Source organism: Cyprinus carpio, chromosome A23 (genome assembly GCF_018340385.1).
Source record: "Cyprinus carpio isolate SPL01 chromosome A23, ASM1834038v1, whole genome shotgun sequence".
In the NCBI taxonomy this organism is placed as follows: domain Eukaryota; kingdom Metazoa; phylum Chordata; class Actinopteri; order Cypriniformes; family Cyprinidae; genus Cyprinus; species Cyprinus carpio.
This window is the reverse complement of record NC_056594.1, coordinates 24,935,000-24,941,438: the sequence shown is the minus strand read 5'-3', so window position 1 is coordinate 24,941,438 and position 6,439 is coordinate 24,935,000.

The following is a 6,439-nucleotide window of genomic DNA, read 5'->3' as shown; positions in this document are numbered from 1 at the left end:
TTTGAAATGTAACTACCAAAATAGATAGGTTATAAAATTAATATATTTAGATGTTTTCTTTTCACTAGTCTGTAAAAAGATTGTTTTTTCCCCAAATACCTATGAATTTTCCAGACAGTAGGACAGTAACAGTAAAATATAATATAGACCAAGTTCCATGTTTTTTTTTTTGGAAATATGTTTATAATCAGTGTGAAGATATATCAACACACCGAACAGTAAAAACCTTCAGAAATCTAAGAGAATAAAACTGCTAGTTTGTGTGTCCTGTAAGTGCTGCGGAAGTGGAGAAAAACTCTTAGAGAAATGAATGGTAATTGAAATTTACAGACGCAAATAGTGTTATAAAATAAAAAAAAAAAGATGTATTTTATATACTATTCTTTAAAAAGTATTCAAAAATACCAAAATACCCACAAAATACCCCATAAAATTTTAAAGACAACAGAAAAAAACAATATAAAAACAAGTAGACAAGTTTACCATGTTTTTTTTTTTTTGAACTATGTTATATACATCATTTGAATGTATATCAACAAACCAACAGTAAAAAACCTTCAGAATATCGAGAGGAATAAAACTCTAAGTCTGGTGGTCTGTAAGTGCTGCTGAAGTGGAGAAACTCTTAAGACATGTTTGAATGATATATCAAGACGCAAATAGTGTTATAAAATAAACACTTAACATCACAATCAATATGAATCTATACAAAAAAACCTAAAAGAAAAAACCTTCAGAATATAGATGGGTATAAAACTGCTAAGTTTGGTGTATGTAAGTGCTGCTGATGTGGAGAAAAAACTCTTAAAGACTGGAAAAACCACTCTTAAAGCAATGATTGTAATTGATATGGTCACAAACCCAAATCATAAAGTATTATAGCATAATACTTAAAGTGTATTTTTTAGATGTTTTTCTTTTCCCACTAGTCTGTAAAAAGAATTCTGTTATTCCCTCCCTCCTCTCCCAAAAGACCTATGAAATTGGGCAAGAAACATAGAAAGTAAGAGTAAACAGATTAATATAGAACAGTTACCATGTTTTTTTTTTTTGAAATCATATGTTATATACTCAGTGTGAATGATAACAACAAACCTCAATAATAAAACCTTCAGATAATGACGAATAAAAAAATTAAATATAATCTGTATTTTGAATGTGTAAATTTAAAAGAAACTTTTAAAGTTTTGTTTTGAAATTGAAATCCACAGACGCAAATAGATACAATTCAAATTAAATATAATCTGTATTTTGAATGTGTAAATTTAAAAGAAGACATATTATTGAAGCAAAATAGCCCAGAATCACAACATTGACTGGTTCACATGAAAAAAAACCCATTGGTTTGGCCTGTAGTTTCTTGCCTTAAACAGAATAAAGACTTTAATTTGATGATCATGGGTTGTTAGGTGTTTTGATATTATTGGTATAATATTGTTTTGTTCGCCCACTAGCCATGTATGTCAGCAGGAAAAAAAAGTTGTTTCAGAGCTTGATATGATGAAACATTACGGAGATGTAATTGCATCGGTCAGGTGGTCTCTAGCTACAGTTTGTTCTAAAGGACATTTGCCGTAATCACAGAACGCTGCTCTTGGTCCTGTTCGTTACCCTAAATAAGATCTCTATAAAGCTAATTCGCGCAGAGATCAGTTTGAGTCCTGGCTCATGTTGGTAGAAGGTGACGTTTGTCATTTGTTCGTTTCAGGAGTATGGACCACAGAAGTTCTGCATCGAGAAGGTTGGGAAGAGAACTGGCTTCCTCGCAGGCCACAACATGGTACATAATCTCATACAGACATTATATTCATCTCTAAAGATCTGTTCACATTTCTCTTGATATTATCAGTTATGAAATAATTTCTGTGTATTTAAGCTTAAGCTGTGTAAGTACGGATGACTTGTGTCACTTGAGGCATATTTTAAAATAGTAACAATCTTTGCATCTTTGTCAACTCTCTAAATACAATTTGTTAGATTTGGCAAATGGTGTAAATGGCATAACTTTTTTTTAATATAATATATTTTTTTATTAATGAAGATTGAAAATATCAAAAATATTTCATAAAGGGTATTAATATTTTTGGGATTTTAACAATATATCTAATTGTTATTATTATTATTATACATTATACTTTATTATGTTTAATTATTTAAAAAGATATTACATTGAATAATTGAATTATTTTTTAATCAATAATTATTCAATATATATATTATATATATTATATAATATATATATATATAGTATATATATATATATAAGAGATATCATAAGAGATATTATATATAATATATATTTATTTAAGCCATTTTTATTTAGAATTAATTTAAGTGACACTCCTAGTACTTCCTACTACTGTTATTTTTTTTTACACATTTGCACTAGGTATCATCTTTTGTAAAGCATAATAATCACCTCTATAATATATCTCTCTCTCTATCTACTATATATATATATATATATATAATATAATGGCTGTATACAATACATATTTAATAAATATACTATTTCTTTTCATACTTTATCTTTATCTGTTATAAATTGGGGTTTTATCTATAAAAAATGTTTAGATATCTATAATTTATTTCATTTAATTATTTAGTATCGAAAAGTCATAAATTGAATAATTCCTTCAATAAGTTTTGCGTATTACACTCTTAGAGCGTCATGTCCCCTAATTTTCATTTATGTTTTGCATACATTCCTGCAACACCGCCCAGGCCAGTTCACATTTAAAATCATTGGTGATTTCATCCAGTATGCAGCAGGTCAGTTGTTATATAGAGGCCACTGACGCGCACATAGCGGGATATTAAACCGAAATCGCCTGCTCTTTCTCCTCCCTTCGGTTTGGGCGCTCTTTGACCGGTCTGGATCCGCGCAGTATCGCGAGTTACTGTTGCAGAGATGAAGCCGAGTATTTGATATCGGCAGATTGAGTGAACCGGAAGTTTTTCGGACGGAAGATATAATTTTCCCATCAACAATACCACCACCAATTTTACTACTTCTACCACGCAAACAGAGGACATCCAGCTTTCATGGCACATCAGTTTTACTTGAGAAAGACAGACTCTGAAGATCCATCACACGGGTGCATTATGGAAAATATGGGTTTGTGCCATTTCCCACCCCGGTCTCCTACCCCCGGCGCATCAATATCCCCGTGAAAGCCGATGAGGCTTTATGCAAGCGTTGTCGATACGTGATCTCGACGTTTCTACATGTGAGTAATGCCCTCTACTTAATCCAGAAGAAAGAGCAGACTCTCTGGAGAGTCCCAGAACGATCGGAATGATTCGGACCAGAGCGCGGGAATGTTGGTTTTTAATTTCTGTGTGTTTTTTTTTTTCACAAACCCACGATGGGTCTCCTTGTGCTTTTTTTCCTCACTGTCAATCCACACAACCTGAGTTAGTAAGTGTATGAGCATGACAACAGCCGTCGTTCAGGTGAGAACCTGATGGCTTATTGCCAACTGACCTAAAATATTCCGTCAAACTGTCAAGAACTGGCCATTTTCATCCCAAAATCATTAGACATTAGATTTAGCAAAAATATCAGGCAGTTAAGGTATTTTGCATTTTGCAAATGAAGCATATTCATGACACTTAAACATATTTTTAAATTCCCCATCATTTTTACAATGTGGAAAAAAAAAAAATTCCACTTGTTTCTATAACTGTCGTGAAAAAAAACGTGGTGTTTGTGTGTGTGTGTGTGTATATATATATATAATAATAGAATCATATTATATACTATATATATAATATAATATAGATATATATATATATATCTACACACACACACTTTTAATTGTCTTTAGTAATTTAAATTGTGCTGATCTAGAGAACCAAAAATAACCTTTGACCAAATAATACATTTTATTACATAATTCAATTACAGCATTATTTTTTTTTTTTTTTTTTTTTTTTTTTTTTTTTATTGAAATAGTTTTTTCCACATTATGCTGATGTTAAATTTGGGAAATGTTTGATTTTCATGAAAATACTGTTGCAATGCAAAATATTGTAATCTAATGGTCTTTATGCACAGTACATTTTGTTTTCATACATACGTACCTATACATATATAGATATGAGTTACATATAAATATATATTAAAAGATGCATTTTATAAAAATTTTACACACACACACACACACACACACACACACACATATATAGTATATATATATATAAATCATTTTAAAAATTAATATAATCCTAAATAGTACACACACCCACACAAAACAAACCAAAACCCCCACACACACACACACACACCCATATAGTATATATTATATATATATATATATATATATATATATATAATATATATACCGCACATATAAAACTGATTATAATAATATATATTATATTTTGATACATTATATAGTTTTAATCGTTTTTTATATGTACCTATATGATAGATTTGTATTATTCAAAATAGGAAATACTGTCAAAAAATACAATCTATACACATGCATATACATTTCAGACGGGCGCTGGCCTTGAATACTAAGCGACAATGAGAGTTTATTTGGGCCTAAATTTGGGAGAGTACAGTATTTATCACAGATACCGCTCTAGTTCTATAGGGCGCCTGCTTTAAATGTGCTTTTTAAGTGTTCAGATCGTGGGTTATTTCATGTTTCATGAATTATTTGAAGTCAAAACCACTCTAAACCACTGGAGGAGCCCAAAAGACCTGCTATAAAGTGTATAGCTGTTGTTCTGCGCATTGCATTATGGGTAATAATTTAAAGACTCATATGGAGGACTGTTTTAGGGTGTCAGGGAGGATCGTTTTGATTTTCAGAAAATAAATCAACATCAAATATTTATTTAACCAGCTATTTTTTTTCCATTTACCCTGTTTGAAGGAAATTTTTTAACCTTTGAAATCCTCTAAAAGAGGGTTTATAGTGACCCGGGCCCTCTCTTTTTGACTTTTTTTTTCGGGACTGCCCATGAAAACCCCAAACCTTTTTTGCTCTTTTAAAATAAAATTAATCCTGTACAGGGTGTAAAACCCTTCCCCCTCTCTTAAATTTAAATCGGATGTTTTTAGTAAAAAAACAACCCTTACGTAAAAAGGGGGCCGCTTTCGGGGCCCTTTTTCAGAGTTTTTTTAATGCTTTGATTTGTATGTATGTCAAAGTAAAAAATTTGCAGACTAAAAAATAACTCTAGGGAAAAATGTCGGGTTTGGGGTTTTTTTGGAAAACCGGGAAAACGGGTTTGGGAAATGAAAAAAATATTGAGCATTAGCATTAAATCCAAAAGGGGGAAAGCCAATCAAACTAAAACTGAAAAAAACCCCGGGGTTTTTCCAGCCATTTTATTGAAAAAATTTGAACTGTTTTTAAATTGATTGGCATCTTAAAAAAAAAAACGCTTCCCCCAAAAAACCCTCGAAAAAACTTTTGCTTTTTAAATTTGGAAAAAGAAACATTTAAAAAAAAAAATTTAAAAAAATTTAGAAGTGACTTGGCGACTAACTGAAACTTGAAAATACACCTTTATTTTTCCATCTGTTTATGTTTTATTTTAATTTGTATTTTATATACATGTATTTAAAAAAAATATTTGTAAGGTTTTTTTTATATTTCTTTTTAGTTTTAATTTATTTTTAGTTTAGTTTTAGTAATTAAAAAATATATATTTTTTTTTAATAAAAAAAACTACAAAATTAAAAATGTTGCTTTGGCAACTATTAGCTTAAAGTGAATATTTATATTTTATTATTTAAAAAAAATATACTTAAAAAAAAATTTAATATTTATTTTAGCTTTTTTTATTTCAGTTTTAGTTTGTCATTTTAGTACTTAAAAAAAAAATGTAAATTAGAAATGTAGGAAATAAAATGTCAAGGTAATTTTTTGCATCTAATATTATTTAATCTAATAATATTTTAATAGTTCAGTGTATCAATTTTTTCTTTTTAGCTTTATTTTTATTTCGTTTTGTTTTAGTAATTTAGTACTTAAACAAAAAAATTTTAAAAAATTAGAAATGTTCCTTGGAAAAACTAAATAAAATAGAATTGCTGAAGTTTTCATCTAATACTTTAATATTTTATTTTTTACAGAAAATGATTATTAGTTTTACTTTTTAACAATTATAACATTGCTTTATAATGTTTTTGGCCCACATCCCATAAATCGCATGATTTCTAGACAATAAAAATATATAACATACATATTTATGGACGATATACATAACTGTACTGCAACCGATTAATATTTTTTTGAAACCGGATCGATTAAGTTGCGTCTTGAGTTCATCTCAACAAATGCAAGAAAAAAAGAAATCAGCTTTAATATTTTTTAATATAAACAAATCAAATATTAAAGATCAGACAGGGATCTGAACCCATCATTTATGCATTTAATAATGAGTGGAAGCCGACACTATTGTAAACACTGTGATG